This window comes from Gopherus evgoodei, chromosome 1, assembly GCF_007399415.2.
Source record: "Gopherus evgoodei ecotype Sinaloan lineage chromosome 1, rGopEvg1_v1.p, whole genome shotgun sequence".
Taxonomy (NCBI): domain Eukaryota; kingdom Metazoa; phylum Chordata; order Testudines; family Testudinidae; genus Gopherus; species Gopherus evgoodei.
In genome coordinates, this window is record NC_044322.1 from 240,779,182 (window position 1) to 240,798,082 (window position 18,901).

The window sequence follows — 18,901 nt, forward strand, 5'->3', positions numbered from 1 at the left end:
ATTATAGGTGTACAAAAGAAAACTAGTCATGAAGTGATTTCAGACACCGTACATGCACATAACTCACAAGTGACATGAGTTCTTGTTTCCTAAATGAAGGATTAGGAAATACTCTTAAAACAATAATAATGAAAGAGAAAATGAGAAAAAAAATTGGGAAAGTTATCCCCAAATATTTGTTGTCTTTCAAACTAAGCTTTTATATCTTCTTAGTGACAATATTTCATAATAAACATGGCCTATTTCTTTTTTAAAAATCATGAAAATACTTTGCACTTATATCATGCTTTTCACCTTACTTCTCAAAGTACTTTACAAAAGAGGGTCACTATATTTATGCCATTTTCTAGATGGGAAAACTAAGGCACAGAGGGTTTAAGTAGCATTCTCGGGGTCAGACCTAAAGTCAGGGCAGAGCTGGGAATAGAATTAGATTTCCTGATTCCCAGTTTCTTTCCGAGCTAGTGGGTGGAAAAAAAAAATCAATATACAGTTAAATAATTTATTAAATTGAATTTAACAGACCACTAATCTATAAAGACAAGGAAATATTCTTTTGGAGTATTCTAAGTTCCAGTTCCTCAACTGTGGGCAATCTGTGCTTGGAGAAGGATTTGAAGAGGCGGGCAAAAGTGGAATAAAACCATGCTGATCTTGGGGGAGTAAGTTAGAACAGCTCAGAACTGTTCATATTTATGTTTGTTGGTAATGCACGTAAAGGTTTTTTCCAAAGTTGGTCATGGCTAGAGATGACAGAGTTGGCTAAACCAGGAATCCCCAGTTGTTAGGGCAACATTATGTTCTCTTTGCATTGTTGTGTGTTGCAAAAGGAGTGTGTTGGAGGCAGAGGATATAGATATATTTGTAATTTATTTACATATATTCTCCCCTTCCCCTCCAGCTCAGATCTGAAGTGAGGTTTCTTTTTCAAAGAAAATGTCAATAGGATTTTCAGCACCTGGATTCAGGTAAAATAGCTGATTAATGAGAATATTCTTATAAAGGGGCCAAACCCCACCTGCTTTATTCATGCAGACAGTGCTATTGATTTCAATGGGTTATTCATCTGAGGATTTACATGACTGACTGTAATGACTGCTTGCTTGTCTACTGAATCAAGAATCTCTCTCACTCTCTCATTTTTAAATAGGTGCCTAAATATATATATTTATCCAGTAAGTATCTTAAAAATCAGGCTGTTCTCTCCCAGCTTTGGACAGTATTTCAACAAATGCAGATTGTGCAAAGAGAATTTTCGTGGGGATTTTCAAAGGGGCTTTTGGGAGCTAGGACCCTTTCCATCTCCCACGGAAAGTCAGTTAGGCACCTAACACTATTTGTCCCCTTTGAAAATTCCAGTCTTAGGGCCTACTCCTGTAGTCCAGATGCAGGGAGAACTCCATGAGACGTTTTGTTTGTATGAAGACTGTAGGGTCAGGACATGTGATTTTGACTGATGACACGAACAGAATAGGCTATAAAGCTCATCTTGTTACAGGCAGTTTGTTTTGCAGTAAGTACTATTGTAATGTTATTTTTCTAAGGAAACTAAACAAAATAGTTCCCTTCTCAGCCAATCACTTCAGACTGGGTATGTCTACATGGCACTGACTCTCAGAACCCAGGTCAACTGACTTAGACTCACAGGGTTTGGGCTGCAGGGACATAAAATTGCAATATAGATGTTTGGGCTTGGGCTGGAGCCTGGGCTCTAAGACCCTTTCCCATCCTGGGGTCTCAGAGCCCAGGTTCCAGCTCAAGCCCAAAAATCTATACTGCAAGTTTATAGCCCTACAGCCTGAGCCTTATGAGCCCGTCAGCTGCCCCAGGCCTGCCACAGCTGCGTAGACATGCCCTTAGATTAGGGTATGTCTACACTGCACACTAAGCCTAGGCTCTGACTTGGGTTTGATCCCTAGCCTCCCTTCTGTCCATACAGAAGTCGGTTTGACTCACGTCAGCAAGCACTCAGGTCCCGGGTCCTAGGATACTGCTAGGAGGGTGGCTCAGAGCCCAAGTTCCACTGAGACTCAGGTCCAAGCCCTGAAATTTAGCAGTGTGGATGCAGGTCAAGCTATAGACCTGAGTCAGAAGGACTGCATAGTGCAGTATGGACATATTAGCAAGGCCTGGGTCCATCAACTGCAAACCTAGGTTTATAATGCAGTGTGAATGCTCAAGTGTGGGCTTGGAACACCAAGTCCAACAAGCCCAGGTCACACAGACCTGGGTTTACAATCCAGCACACAGACATATCCTAATTTACCTCTCGGTCAGACGCAACATTCTATCCTGATACAGACACTTCTCTCATGGTTATGAGCCTAATTCTGATCCCCCTAGTCATGCTGGATAGCACTTTACTCACAAGTAATCCTGTGAGCTTCAGTGGCTCTATCTGTGGAGTAAGATACTCTTGTTGAATAGTGAGCGGAGCAGAATCTGGCCCAACATGGGAATTATTTAGATACATTCCACTTTGCAGTCGGTAGGTTATATGACAAATGTAACAGTCAGAAAACAGCTGACCTGCTTTCACTGGAAGAGTTTTGCAACTCCTAAGTATATTAATCAGCTGTTAAATAAAGCTAGTAGTTATCTTGTAATTTAAAAATATACTATATATGGCATATTTAGACAGTCACTATAACTGTAGCAGTACATCAAGACGTATTTTGTAAACTTTACTCTGTAATAAAATCCTTGAGTGGGAAAGTATATCTAGTAGGGGATTTTTAAAAAAAGAGAATTAGACAATGGCTACAAGATGGGGAAACAACAAAGCCCTTTCTACTGTTGTACACTCACCACTTCTCACCCAGTCCTGCATTTCTTGCACACCCAAAATATTGAGTTCAATAGAAGCATTGAGCCCAAGCTTGGCCCTTCATTATTTATAAACACTATCATATTTGTTAATTGTTCTTGATACTGTGTGTCTAGTGGAAAATCTGTTCTAGAAACATTCAGAGCATTGCATGAGCATGTTAGAAATTAATATAGTTATTTTTAGAAATCTGAAGATTAATAACATGGAACTTTCTAGATTAATTGTAATAAAATCCTCTGTTGTAGAGAAAATCTAAGTGTCACACAGAAGAACAACAGTTACTGATTTATGCACAGAGGCCCTGACTCAGGAAAGCACTTGAGCAGAGGCTTAACTATAAGTGTACATTAAACACATTCTTAAATTAAGCATGTGCTTGAGTGCCCTTCCAAATAAGATGATTTTGTGAATCGAGGCCACAGATACATGCTACCATTTATCTCGAGGCATGGAACTCTAATTTTGGTGTGCTTTACTGTGATGTCCCACAGCTTTTTCATATCCAGATATTGTCCAATGTAAAACATTGTGCATCTTTTATTCTTTACTATGCCAAAGAAAGCATGAAGCCAACAACCACAACAAAGTCAAAATGACCTCCATTTTGCAACTTCTGACTTATTTTTCTCTTGTCCAGAACATAAGTGTCAAAATACAGGTTACAGCTAGGCTTGCACTGCTATGACACAGTCATTCCTATTTCTCCGCAGAATTACAAGGCCACAGATATTGATATATAACTCCAGAAATCACTGATTTTTTTTCTCCACTCAGTATTTTTTGCTGGAAATAAATCCACTCACAGATCTCATATGTTAATAAAGAAAGATATTTATACAGATATTTTTAAAAACAATTCTCCAAGAGAGCCAAATTAGTCTCAGAGTTGCAGTCTGGAAATTCCACATAACAACTAAGGGCTGGATTGAGAGTCTTGACTTGCAGCCCTGAGGATGGCACGATCTGTGTAGCTGTGGCATCCCAGGAATAATTCCAGAAGGGAATTGTGACTCGGAGGCACCCCCAGCTCCTTTGTACTGTGCAAACTGTGGGTGGGGGAGAGAACTATGTGGCATCTGGCAATGGGCTAGCCTAGCATACTCTCTCCTTCACACCCAGCTAGCTCTACCCTGGCTCACCCAAAAGCCACAGCGCCGCCTATTCTCCACCCCCACCCTTTCCTTCTACTTGCACGTGGAGTGGGAGAAGCAGTCCTGCTGAGCCTGAGCCAGGCAAGCCACATGCAGCTGCCCAAGGGAATGGTGGAATTTATACCCTCGTACTTCCCTACATGGTACCTTAGGGCAATATCTTATATATGGGGCCTTGATTGTTTAACTAACAAATACTATAAGCTTCCAGTAATGTTACTTGGTATGAATCAATTATAACTATTTCCACTCAGAGTATCAAAGGGTAGAGATAGAAGAGACCTATTAGATAAATTAGTCTAGTTCTCCGAGACAGCAGGAACTTTCCCCACCTGAAAAACAGAGAGAGAGAGATCAATATATGTATTTGCCCTAAAACCCAAAGATTTTAACCTAGACTTCTGAAGACTGTTATCCATTGATGAATGATAATAAATAGTAATTAATAATAACTAGCTCTCAAAAGTGTCTGAGGAATGGTTAACTATAAAACAATAATATTAAAGATGGGTCAGAACTACAAAGTTTGAATTTAGCTAGGGATGTTTCAAAATTTTGGGGTTGTCTGGATGTGAGATTTTGGTTCAGATTTACCATTCTACTTTTTTTTTTTTTTTTGGTTAGTTGGTTCGTTGGTTTTTGTTTTTGAATTCATCATATTCTCTTTTAGGATAACTCAGAATATGGCTGAGCTGTGCAGTGTTTTATATGAGACAGGACACTGGATGTGAAAAATTGTGGAAAATGACTTGTCTGATATACAGGACACCACAATCAGGGTTGTATGCCCAAATGATATTTGCCTAAACAGTGTCTCATTTCAACTAATATTTTTCATACACTATTTATTCCATCGGACCAAGTTCAGAGGCAAGTCTACAAATGTAAAGAAAATCAGAGGTAATGTAGTATAGACAGCTGCTGCGTAGACAGCACCCCTTCACATCATTATCTAGATTTAAGGGAGTCTAATGTACAACACCATTTGTATCATATCTGAATTTGGGCCTCATTCTTTGAAGTGTATTTACAGATGATAATGTGTCAAAGTACATTAACAAGATACCATGGCCATTAGACCTTCTCGCTAGGTGCTAACTATTATTTGGTCAAACAGGCAAATCCTCTTATTCATGTTCTCCTGAGAATAATGGATCTACTATATTGTATGTGTTTACAGAGACTGAATACAAATACATTATAAGATACAAACTCCCTCAGCATTTTGAAGGGACAGAAAACACCCATGAGTGGAAGGGAAACTGGCATGCGACCTTATGCTCTGGCCTAGCAGAAATGGGTATTAAGAGAAGGAATAATAACCACACCCTCACTTTTCATTAATGACAGGGATAAAGTGAAGGAAATTGAGTCTGCAGGAGAAAGAAAAAAATTGCTGAAAACACAAAGCTGATTGGGACAGCTGTCACTGACACCAATATGAATCAGTCTCACTAAGGCACACATTTTAGTCACCTGATAACATAAATGTATACCCTTGCTTTGCCATTTAAAAGCACGTCATTCCTTTTTTAAAGGAAATTTAATGTTCATGCTGATACGCTGGATGATACTCCAGGAGACACAAGTCTTTTGTTTATATGCCAAACAGGGAGCAGATATGCAAGTTTACCCACATCTATGAGTAGACTCAGGCAATACAAGGATCTGGGCAAAACCACACAGGGGGCTCCCTGCTTGTGGCCCCAGACTGTTATCAGGGTGGCTGTTTGCTGAAGGGACAATGCTTAATCTTCTCCCCTTAGACATAGACTTCTCCCTTTAGACATATACCAACCCTACCCCACACACTCCACCTCTCCAACGATCATTTCTGCCAGACTGAGCACATCAACAGCCAGGGCATTTCTTTTCCCCTTCCTCTAGTCCAGTGTTTCTCAACCGTTTCAGGCTGGCAACCAAACATTTTAATGATCCCTTTACATTTACTATAAATGTAAAACATTATCAGTGATAACGATGAGTAAGGCCCTACTTGAATTGTAGGATGATTGGTTTAAAAAAAAAAAAAAGTCAGCTGAGTTGTAGACAAGCCATGGAAAATTGTTGAAAAATAATAATAGACCTTATTATTTGCCGTAATAAAGTCGATTATCACTTTACTGCGATTTTCCACCGTTGGCCACCCAGGGCTCAGAGTGGTCACCCGGGGCTGAGAGTGGGGTCTCCTGCTGTCAAAATTGCAATGGAAGTCTAATATTACAGAGTCTGCAATTTCTGCAATATTGCAAATTAAGTAGGGCCTTAATGATAAGCCCATATAATGTATTTGTGGGTATCTCAAGAGGCTGATAGAGAATACTTGACCTTGAAGGGTAATCATTTACTCCTCCTCCTTTTCTTCCTGTAACAACTATTACATTTGACCCCACAAACTTTGAAGGTTTAGCAAGCCCAAAGATATTTTGAAAATGTTATTTCCTTTGCTTTATAAAAATGTATTGCCTGGAGATCCCCTTGATTGTCATTTGTGACCCCTCCGGGGGGTCATGATCCATCAATTGAGAAACACTGTTCTAGCCTGACAAACCTTACAGCACTGAGGCATCCCGGATTTTAGAAGGATCAAGGCTATTGCTGCCTTTTACACTCTATCCAAGATCACCATTGCCATGGTGCAAATCCCTCTGTCTGTGTTTGAAATGGTCATCTCTGAATCCCTCATCCATGGTACTGCAGCTACCCAATGTGATGTCTGCTCCCTCACGGAGTAGGGGGGGAATGGGACTTTTAAAAGTCCTCCAGTTAAAAAAATAGAAATCAACAGCTGTAGAACATTTAGTTAATTTGTGTTTCTAAAGCACTGCCCCTTACTCTAGCCTAGATACATTGCCCACAGGGAGAACCATGGGGACAAAACTAATTTCAGACACCCTTTTGACCCAACATGTCCAGCCTGCTCCATTGGTTGGCACAGGAGGAGGTGGAGCCAAGACTCTGCCTAAGCCCCACCCACTTGCTCCCAGGAGGGAGTGTCTTGGGCAGAGTTCCCACATTTCCTCGAAAACTGGGAATAAGATCTTGGAAGCCTGAGTCAGCTATGAAACTAGGAAGGATTCCCCCCCCTCCTCCCCCATGCAGCTGTTTTAGGGCTTGGCACAATCTATCCCTTAATTTGTTAGTAGTAATTATTTAGACTTTGTGCATTTCTTACAGAATAAACTAGTAAGTTACAGCAGTAACCATTTTTTAAGTTAATACTTTGTACTTACATAGCACCTTTCATCTTTCAAAGAGCTTTGCATACATTAATTATTCACTCCTCCCCACACCCGTTTGATCTAGGCAAGAATTATGATGCTCATTTTACAAATAGGGAAACAAACATAGAAGTGCAAATTCTCACCCGCTGCTAAACTCGTGAAATCCCACTGGCATCAAGGTGGCTTCTCAGGTACAATGGCTGCAGGATGTGGGATATAAGGGCTATGACATTTGCACACGGTCATAGAGTAAGTCAGTGGCACAGCGGGGAACAGAATCCAGAATACTTACTTTTAGCCCTGAGGAGGAGGGAGGGGCAGAGATTTTGGGCACGTACTGTCTCTGGAATATGCTGCTGATTAGGGCTGTGCATGGGGAGAGTGTAATTGATGAAATTGTAAGACAGTGAGAGGTGCCTAGAAAATGATGTGTCCAGTGCTCCAGGTGCAAAGAGAGGAGCAGATCAAGAATCTGGTTTAGTGAAATGTTAAAAACTTGTATGATTAGGATGCAAATATTGTAGATGAATCAAATCAGGTGAAGGGGTAAAGATTAAGAGTTGCTATTGATTTATGTGAACATTTGTCTGCAGAGAAAAGACTTATGCCCTCCGTTTTTGGTTACAAAAAATAAATAGTGTATACTGATCATGCTTATATTGAATGTTGGTGTAATTTTTCAGAATGACTGACAAAGTCTGATTTGAAGATGAGTTCGCTACGGCAGTTGTTATTGCTGAATAGCAGAGTAATTTCTCTTGCAAACTCACATACTGATGTTATTTGTGTGTTTGGATTACAGTGATTATGTGGGGTTGCTGGAAATGCACTCGGCAAGTTTTTTCTCAAACGGAAATTTCTTTTTTCCCCCTTCTTCCCCTCTTTTGTTTACTTTTTAAAAATCCATTTTAAATGGCTTAGAAGTGCAAGGAATATTGTCTGTTAGAGCAGGAGGCTGGGAATCAACATGCTTAGGCTCTGTTTCTACCACTAATCTGCCGTATTCCCCTGGAGAAGTGCAGCAGTGTTTTAGTAGGTGGCACAGAGTGCATGGAGTTCAGAGATTGGGCTTCTATTCTTGACTGCCATTGGCTCATTCTGTGACCAAGGCAAGTCATTTAGGGCCAGATCATGGCCCAGCCTTGAATGGCCATGGAGGAGCCATAAGAGGGAATAAGACATCACACGAACTCCTACATGGCCAACTATACACTCTCACTGGGATTACTTGAGCTGAAGGAACAAGTAACCTAGGAGGGAGAGTATGAGGATTCTTAGGCTAGCTCAAGACCAACTAGAATATAGGAGCAAAATATCACTGCTTGGTTGATGATATAGTATATTGCAGGACGAAAGGGAAGAGGGCCTGAATGTAATCCTGAGAGTGGAAGATATTTTTCCTGTTGCTGAAAGAGTTAATTCTCAGAGACATAAAGTGACTAAGATTTTCCAATTTTATGGTCATTTTGTTACATTCAACGCTGCCAAGAGAATTGGTGGGAAACTAACTGTGTTCAAAGCCCTACAGAACACAGGAATCCCAGTTAAAATTGCACTGCCAAATATCAGCAATTAGTAAAGCTGATTTTAAAATGCATCATTTTAATCAACTCCAAACTATTCTCACATCAACTCAGTATTACCTGTCACATGGCTATGCTTGGAAGATTTCTATACAGATTCCTTACCCATATAAATCTGAGGCATCAATGGGTAACAACCCTGAAACACGTGGGACTGTATATTAAATAAAAGAAAACCATGTTAACAAGACTGAATTTTTAACCCACTAATAAATCCAGTAAATTTAGAGATGTAATTGCCTCAATCTTTGTTCCCACCTGCTAGGCTCTCTGCCTCTCTCACCCTGACTTCCCATGCACTTATTATTACTGAGATTTATTATTCATTTTTTATATTACAGAAGGGCTCCCATTCTATTCTATGTAAGCTCTTATAATGTGCTCATCACCATAGTATCTGAGTGCCTTCCAGTAGGGCATTAAGTAATATGACTAACAACTCTCGTGTGTTTTCTTTCTCTCATCCTCTCCCCAGGGAGAGAAGTGCGTGCAATGGAGTGTTTTTTTTTGAAATTGTTTTTATATATGTGGCTCTATGTTTATGTTAGAGAAGACAAGGTGAAAGAAGTACACCTTGCACTTGGAGTATAAGGTAGCAAGGTTTGTAATGGTTCCTAGGGATCTTTGTTCCACCACCTCAGACAGACCACCACCAAAGCTTTGTCTCTCTTGCATAAGATTTGCCCTTGTGGTAGAAAGCTACATTGTGCCAGAGAAATGAAGTTGTTGACCACGGTCACTGTCCCAGAGGGATATACTATACACTGACTATACAGTTACATAGTAAGAGACTGTCCCTGCCCTGAAGAGCTTGCAGTTTAAATAGAGCAGACAGACAGAAGTATTAAATATCTCTATTTTAAGATGGGGAACCAAGGCAGAAAGTAACTGTCTCCAATAGGAGTACTCATGTGGGCAGGTCCTGAGCATCAAGCCCTAAGTAGCTAGCCAAGGTCATTCAAGAAGTCTGTAGCAGAGCTAGGACTTAAACCTAGAGCTTTTAAGTCTCAGGCCAAATCTTAAACCAGAAGACCACCCATTCTCTGATGCAAGCCTTCTTTCTGCCCACAATATATGTAAGTCGTTATTCTGTAGACTCTTTACTTACATGATCATGACACCGACCAATGTGACATACTATTTGGACACACATTCTTTTACAGACATCAGTAGCTAAAGTGAGGATCTCGGGAAGTTATCAGATAATACAGATATATTGATATATAAGAGGAATACCAGTAGGTTATTAAATCACAGAACCGGTCCTTACAAAGTACATTCAGATCTAATTCAGTAGTGGACCCTTTATACAGAAGCTTCTCTGTACACAAAAACTTTAATTAGTGAAGAATAATGATTAAAAACAACAACAACTGTAAATCTAAATGTTCCTTTTCAAAGACAAGCTGTTATCAGTTCTTCACAAGATTTGCCTCCCTTGTTCATGTAAAAAAATGATACAGTTAAGATTCATGTCAACAAGAATGTGTGAAATGTTGACAAATTTCAGCCAGAGACCAGTCTCAAACATTTCCTATTAAAATATTTCAGAGAACCCAAACGAGCACTACACACAGTATTCAGAGCATCAAAACCTACCACTCTGTGAAACTTCAGATTGCAATGCTACCTCCCTGTAGAGAAAAAGGAGAAGTGTATGCTCCATTTTAAGCCCATTTCAAAAAGCAAACTTGATTATGCACAGGCAACCTTACTTCTGACACTTCCTAATTTTTTAGTGCTTGACTTCCCAACCCAAACAATGTTCTTTTAATATAGTATGTGTGTGTTATTTCCTAGGTTTTTTTAAAAAGCAAACTGAAAAAAAAACAAAAACAGGAATTCTATTATGTTGCATCATATTGACACCTACATGGCCATCAGCAGGGTTGGAAACCTTAAATCCAGTACACAGACCTCTGCCACATGAGCTGATGGAATAACTGACAGAAGTAGTAAGTTGTCATCCTTTAAGTGGACCGGCACTAGTGGGGGGATGAGACATGTATTTTGCCAATGGATTTCATACATATTTGCTGACAGAAGAATGGTGAAACTTAGCAACCTTGGGTTCCATTCCAGGCTCTGGAGGGAAGTATACTCTAGTGGGCACAAACTTCTTCCTGTTTCCCTCCTTCGACCCCCAGCATGACTCTTTCTGTCCTTTCCCCTTCATCCTGCCCCTGTCCTAGTCCTGTCTCTTTCCCACCACTAGTACCTTGTCCTAGTCCAGTTTTTGTGTTCCCAGTCTCCATTCCTCCATTCTCATCCCAGTCTCCTTGCCCAGCCAATCCTAGTATCCTGCTCACTCTGGGCTTACTGGGCAAGTCCCTCTCTCCCATCCCCATCTCCTTGGCTGACCAGTCACAGCTTTCCCTCCACACTCCAGCTTCTTGTCAGATTTGTCTCCCATCCTCTGCCCCCATTTCTCCTCCCTACTGGATCCTAGCTCCAGTCACTTTGTCCAGCCAGTCTGTCTTCCTCTCTTCCCCCACCTCCAGTCAGCTGGCTCCCCATTTCCATCACTGGCTCCCACTTCCAGCCTCCCCACCCTACTGATCTCAGTTTCTCTCCCCAATCTCCTACAGTCCCAGTCTCACCAGACTCCTTGTTCTTACTTACTCCTTTCCCTTCCCATCTAGGTCCAGCTTTTGTTCCGTCTATATTCAGCCCAGGTGGCTTCCTCCTCCTTGTTGCCTGAGTGCCAGCTGGGGATTCACTGGAGCACAGGAAACACAGACTCTCTGCTCTCAGTTCCAGTGCTTTGGCCTCACCCCAGCCTGGAGCAACCATTACAGGGAAAGCCTGACATCACCCATGCAGCCCTGGGCTGGAGCATGCTCAGTTGCTCTGCAGAGATGGGGCATGCAAGGTCCAGTCAAACATAGGAGTAGTGAGAGGATGCAGCATGCTCAGCCACCCTGTGGGCATGGGGCACATGCAGGCTGGTCAGTCATAGGAGCAATGAGAGGCTTGAGCATATATGGAATCATTGGAGATTTCAGCAGCTAACATTGAAAAAGTCTCTACTGAGCATGTGGGAACTGCAGTTTTTCAAAGGCTTATAACTTGGTCAAATTTGGGCAGATTTTGAAAAGCCCTATGCTTGGCACAAAGTTCATCTCCCTGCCAAATTAAAAGTCTCTGCTCCAAAGCATGGGGCAACTGCAGCTGTTCAAAAGGGAAAAAAAATTCACCAGCATTTTTTAACATAGGCAAAATGTATTTCTCTATAGCCTCAGTCTCAGAAACAGCGTAACTGTTTTGTGTCAAATTTTCCAGAACAATTCAGTCCGAGGCAGACACCCAGCATGGAAGATTTCTGAAAAATGGTTTGCCAAACTGTAAGTTACAGAAACTAAAAGACAGAGTCTTACAAAGGGAAGTGTGGGCCTTAATGATGGGTGACATTGGCAGTCCCACCTACAATACAGTTGACTGCAAAGAGTCTAAAATATGTCAATGTCAAGTCAGCTACACTAAGTCCCTTCAGTAATACTACTGATGTCGTTTTAAGGATGAGTGTGTCTCAGTTGTCTGTCTCATATCTGTTTGGGTCATTGTACGTGTCAGGGGAACTCATGTATTCAGACTTCAACTGCTCAGGGAATATCAAACCTTAAGTTGAAACTGCAGGGCAAAAGAAAACAACCTTTTGTCTTATGAATCAATAAGTAACTTAAATGGGTAACCACAGGTTTAGCAGTGCTCTCTGCAACAGCAGGGCATTTTCCAGCATGCATCTCTCTGGTAGCTTTTAGCAGATTGTAGGGATGATGAAATATATGCTGAGATGGTACAATATAGATGCTGTGTACAGGGGCGGCTCCAGGCCCGAGCACGCCAAGCTTTGGTGGCTTGCCTGCAGAGGCTCCGTTGGTCCCACGGCTCTGGTCAACCTCCCGCAGGCATGCCTGTGGAGGGTCCACTGGTCCCGCAGCTCCACCAAAGCTGCGGGACCAGCAGACCTCTGCAGACACGCCTGCGGGAGGTCGACCAGAGCTGCGGGATTGGCGACTGGCAGAGCGCCCCCTGCGACATGTCACTGTGCTTGGGGCGGCAAAATGTCTAGAGCTGCCCCTGGCTGCGTACATTTAAATGAGCTTTAGTCTATCTCACGCATGCAGCTATTCTCTTAACTGAACATTTATTCACATTTCTCTTCAAGTCCCACTACACCATTGTACACACTAGACTTTTTTTTTTTTTTAGTTTTCTTAATCACTTACCTAGTTGGTGACAGCATCCTAGGAAAACCTAATCCACACTGAATTTTGGAGTTTTAGCCACTAACACTATTCAGAGCAGTTTGTCATAACACCGTACTCCTGTCTACATAGTGCACTCACTGAGGCTGGTAGCCAAAGCTGCCATATGAATATTACATTTTCTAGTGTAGACAAAATCTTGATATAACTGTATTTGAGCTCCTTGCTTGGACAAGGCAGTGACCCGACCATGTTAAAACACAGTTTGGGGTTTTACCTTGTATGGACAGAAGGAAACTTTGTGAAGGAGCAATGCTGTAGCTTCAAGCTTTATGAGAGTTAGAGCACTATTCCTTAACATGCCTGTTTTCTAGATCTGGTTGGAAAATTTTTGACTAACATTTTTTCTTTGAAAACTGTAGATTTGTCAAAAATCAAGATTCTCCATGGGAAAGGATGAAATTTGATAAAACTTTCATTGGGAAAGATTTCTCAGGCCCAGGATGGAGTCTTTGGTCAAAATCGAGAGAGAGGAAAAACTATACCCCAGAATAGCCAGGGCACTCCCATGGAATGTGAAATGCCCTGAATCAAGTCCCTAGTCCAACTCAGGCAGAGGAAGGACTTGAACCTAGGTCTCACACATCCTAGAAAGTATCTCAACCATTAGGTCTGCCACATCCTATGTGAGTGCTCTGATTCCAGCTATTGACTGTTCTGGGGAGCTCTCTGCATTCTTTTTATTCAAAATCTTTTAAAGGCCTTGGCTTTGTCCTTATACAAAACTGTAAACTCTCCAAGATCTTCACAATTTTTGTAGGCTGGGAAAACCATTTCCTGCCCAGCTCTACTGTTTTCAAAGAGTTTGGTTCCGATCACACTAGCAAGATCAAACCATAGCATGACGTGGTTGGAGCATCCCTGTTTTTCAGAACAGCGGTTAAACACAGTGAAATCTATAGTGCAGATAGTGCCACAGAAAGTGTTTTGTTCAAAGTAAATTCAAACCAGCTTTCCAGTCTCTTTGTGCCACCAGAACAGTGTCAAAGGGATGGAGTAGGTGAGGATCTAGTGCAATGAGGGCTGAAGAGGTGGAGCAATATATCTCAGGAAAGCTGTTTTTGATGACAGGAGAGTATGAGAATCTGCTGGAAAGAATTGCAAGACTGGGAAGGAATTCTAAGGAAGCTGGTGTTGGCTGATTGGATGCTATAGTGAGGAAAGGACAAAGTCCAGGGTCAGTGAGGCTGGCTGCAGAGAACATAGAAAGAGAGAGGGAAGGGAGTTTTTATTAGATTACAGAAATGAACTGTAAATCGCTGGATGTGTTTGGAGTGATGTGGAGGCACTATGCAACATATAGTTCAGGGATCAGCAACCTTTGGCACGCGGCCTGTCATAAATATAAAGGGAAGGGTAACCCCTTTATGTATGCAGTAACATAAAATCCCTCCTGGCCAGAAGTACAAAATCACTTACTTGTAAGAGGTTAATCAGTTCAATTAAACTAGCTGGCACCTGAACAGAAGGACCAATGGGGAAAAGAAGATACTTTCAAAGCGGAGGGTGGGGAGAAAGGTTTTGTTTGTGCTCTCTTTGTTCGTTCCCTCTCGGGACAGAGAGAGAGGGACCGAGGCCAAGCAGGTAAACCAGCTACTGAAGAGATACCTGAAATGATACATATGAAATTACAGAAATTGTAAGTAAAGGCAAGGAAATGTGTTAGATTATCTTTTGTTTTAGCTTGTGAATTTTCCCTGTGCTAAGAGGTAGTTTTATTCCTTTTTTTTGTAACTATGAAGTTGAGTCCAGAGGGTAGTCCTCTGTATTTTAAATCTTCTATTACCCTATAAAGTTACCGTCCATCTTGATTTTGCAGGGGTGATTCTTTTTACTTTTTTCTTTATAATAAAGGTCTTCTTTTAAGAACCTGCTTGATTTTTAGTGTCCTAAAAACCCAAGGGTTTGGTCTGTGCTCACTTTGTTAACCTATTGGTTAGTATATTATTCTCCAGCCTCCCCAGGAAAGGGGGAGAAGAGGCTTGGGGCGATATTTTGGGGAAATAGGGATTCCAAGTGGTCTTTTTCCTGAATCTTTGTCTAAATCACTTGGTGGTGGCAGCAATATCGTCCAAGGACAAGGAAAGGATTTGGTGCCTTGGGGAATTATGTAACTTAAGCTGGTACTTATAAGCTTAAGGGGTGTTTCATGCCAGTCCCCACAGCTGTACCCCAGAGTTCAGAGTGGGGAGGAAACCCTGACATGGCCCATCAGAGAAATCCGCAGGAGAGCCAGGACGGTTTGTTTACCTGCAGCGTCCACAGATTTGGGCAATCGCAGCTCCCACTGGCCATGGTTCACCATTCCAGGCCAATGGGGGCTGTGGGAAGCAGCGTGGGCTGAGGGATGTGCTGGTTGCTGCTTCCCGCAGCCCCCATCGTCTGGAATGGCAAACTGTGGCCAGTGGGAGCTGCAATCAGCCAAACCTGCGGATGCTGCAGGTAAACAAACCATCCCGGCCTGCCAGTGGATTTCTCTGACGGGCCGCATGCCAAAGATTGCCGATCCTTGATATAGTTAAACGTGGAACTCACTGCTACAAGATATTATTGAGACCAAAAGTTTAGCAGGATTTTAAAAAATGAATAGACATTTATATGGGTTATGAGAACATTTACATCAGATAGTATAATAAAGGGAATATAAACTATTCTCCTTCAAGTGCTAAATGCCTGGGGTTAGGAAGAATCTTTCCTATGGGCAGGTTATAATTGTCCATTATGGAGCTGCTTGTAGCTTCCTCTGCAGCATTTGCTGCTGGCCCCTGTTAGAGAGAGGATACAGAAGTAAACAGCCCACTAGTTCAATCCAGTGTGGCAACTCCTATGTCCATGGCACGTGAGAAGGCATGTGAGGAATTGTAATTCCCTGTAACCATGTGAGCCAAACTGTGGAGAGAATTTTCATTCCTGGTTCTAACTTTCACTTCACATCGCTTCCCAATACACAGAAAAGTCTACAAGTGGACTCATTTACACTTGCTGAGAGCACAAGCGAGACAGTATTTTCAGCAAAATTAAGAACAGCATCTACAAAGAAGTAAAAAGAAAAGAGCCTGGAAATACATCAATGTATGTAAGTGCTTTCCCACAGAAAACAAACTTGCTAAGGGAAAAGTTGTCAACAGTCACTTTAAAATCTGACATTAAGTTTCTCAAATCACATCCCTTAATCAGGGAGTAATACTTCAAGAGGAACAAAGAGAATTTATGATGAAAAATCTGGACACTTGAGGGCTACACTCAGCAGGACTAACTGCATGACAGTATGGATGAGAATGATAATTGCATTAGCTTAGCCTGAAACGACTGGCCAGAGCTAGCTTTTTTGGTCAGCTTGATTTTTATAACGTGTCATTTACTTTTAAGAAAACACAGAAGGAGAATTACAAATAGACTGGCCACATCATCTATTCTCTTAATGCTACAGGGTATTTCAGAAATACAATGCAATGCAAGAGTTGTGCTCTTTGAAATGCACAAGAAGGAATTTCACATGCAAGTTCAATTAAGGGTCCTTTTGTCTTATTTTAAGAAGACTACAATGAGAGAGTAGGGCCTACAAATGAATATTAGTGAGCAAAAACACTGATTACTGATACATGGCATTCAGACTCCCTATTTACTGGCAGTCTAATGCTAAGCACCCACTCAGTCATTCTAATTTTAATATCTTATTTGTTTTTTTTTTAATGTATAAAGACTATTTCTTTACAAGATGCACTCATCTTATGCTCTTCAAAAACAACCTAAAAAGATATCTATATATACACACTATATTCTGCATGGGACTCAGTGTATTTAGATGGAAGTACCACATGCAAACTCTGCCCTGTCAGTGAAACCCATTGACCCCATTTCTGGGCTCTTCTATAACCCCTGTATGCTAGAGAAAGCCCATGGCATATGGAGGAACTCCAGCGTTGTAAGACCAGTATAACAGCTTTATGTCAGTGCCCTTTACTACTCCTAGGATGGGAACGTGGCCAGAGAAGGGAAGAAACATTTCAGAAGAAGGAAAGGGTGCAGTTGGAGTGCACTATGCTCCAGATATTTGGGGCAGAAGCTACAAGGTAAGAGCAGCCCTGGGGCTGCTCTGTTTTCTGCCAGGGAACTGAACAGCATCCATCAGAATGGCTCCCAGCTGCCCTCCTGAGCATAGCTGACACTCAGCCTGGAACCAGGGCCACCGTTTGCTTCTGGGGTAAGTCAGGACAGAATTTAGTCCAAAGTGAAGCTCCAGTGGTAGAAGTAGCTGTGGGAAATTTTAAGAGATAAAGACTAGTGTGGACAAATCGAGAGAGACAAGTGAGCCTAATGTGCTGGGAACAGCGAAGTGTCAGCTGAAGTTCTGCAAATGGTTCTGATGCGTCCACATCAAGGTTCAAGGTGAACAGGACTTATCTAAATATTCTTAATAAAACAGAAAAGAAAGAAACAGCCTAGCCTCTGCATCACTGTCATGGTATAATTCCCCTCTCTGAACCTTAGTGTCCAAAAGATGGGGTACCAGCATGAATTCCTCTAAGCTCAATTACCAGCTTAGTACTTGTAGCGCTGCCACCAACCAGGAATTCCAGTGCCTGGTACACTCTGGTCCCCACAAAACCTTGTCCGGCGATCCCCAAGACCCAGACTTTCTGGATCTTAACACAAGGAAAGTAAACCCTTTTCTTCACCGTTGCCTTTCCCAGGCTTCCCCTCCCTGGGTTACCCTGGAAGATCACTGTGATTCAAACTCCTTGAATCTTAAAACAGAGAGGAAAATTCACCTTCTCCCCTCCTTCTCTCTCCCCCTCCCAGACTCTCCCTGAGAGAGAAAGTAATCCTAACACAGAGAGAAATTAGCCTCTCTCTCCCCCTTCCCTCCTTTCTCCCCACCAATTCCCTGGTGGATCCAGCCCCAGCCCCCTTGGGTCTCACCAGAATAAAACAAACAAACAATCAGGTTCTTAAACAAGAAAAGCTTTTAGTTAAAGAAATAATTTTTACTGTTTTTTCTCTTTGTAAATTTAAGGTGGAATATGTTACAGGGTCTTTCAGCTATAGACACTGGGAATACTCTCCCAGCCTAAGTATACAAGTACAAATAAAAATCCTTTCAGCAAAATACAAATTTGAACTCCTTCCAGCCAAATACACATTTGAACTCCTTTCAGCCAAATACACATTTGCAAATAAAGAAAACAAACATAAGCCTAACTCACCTTATCTACCTAGTACTCACTATTCTGGACATATAAGAGACTGTATCAAAGAGATTGGAGAGAAACCTGGTTGAATGTCTGGTCCCTCTGAGCCCCCAGAGTGAACAACAATCAAAAACTAACAGCACACACAAAAACTTCCCTCCCTCAAGATTTGAAAGTATCCTGTCCCCTGATTGGTCCTCTGGTCAGGTGACAGCCAGGCTCACTGAACTTGTTAACCCTTTACAGGCAAAAGAGATATGAAGTACTTCTGTTCTATTAACTCTTACTTATCTGTTTATGACAATCACTATTTTCAATCCCAACCAGGAACTGGGCAAGTTCAAATTCCAAATTCTAGCCACTGCTTGGCAGAAGGGACAACAATAAATAATGCAATTGAAACTGCAGGGTGGAATTAGGTTGGAAGACTGTAGTTACTTACATTAGAATTTGGTCAGAATTTACTCTTGCCCCAAACAGCACACACTTATCACTTATCACTTACTTGGTCCTTATCACAAAGGACCAAGAGCAGAGTTTTATATCTAAGCCAAAAGAGATGTCTTCAAGAGCACAGCATCTAATGAAAGAGGGGAGAGTTCACACCCTTTAACAGGGCAGCAGACATGGTATAAATTGCTACACAACTCACT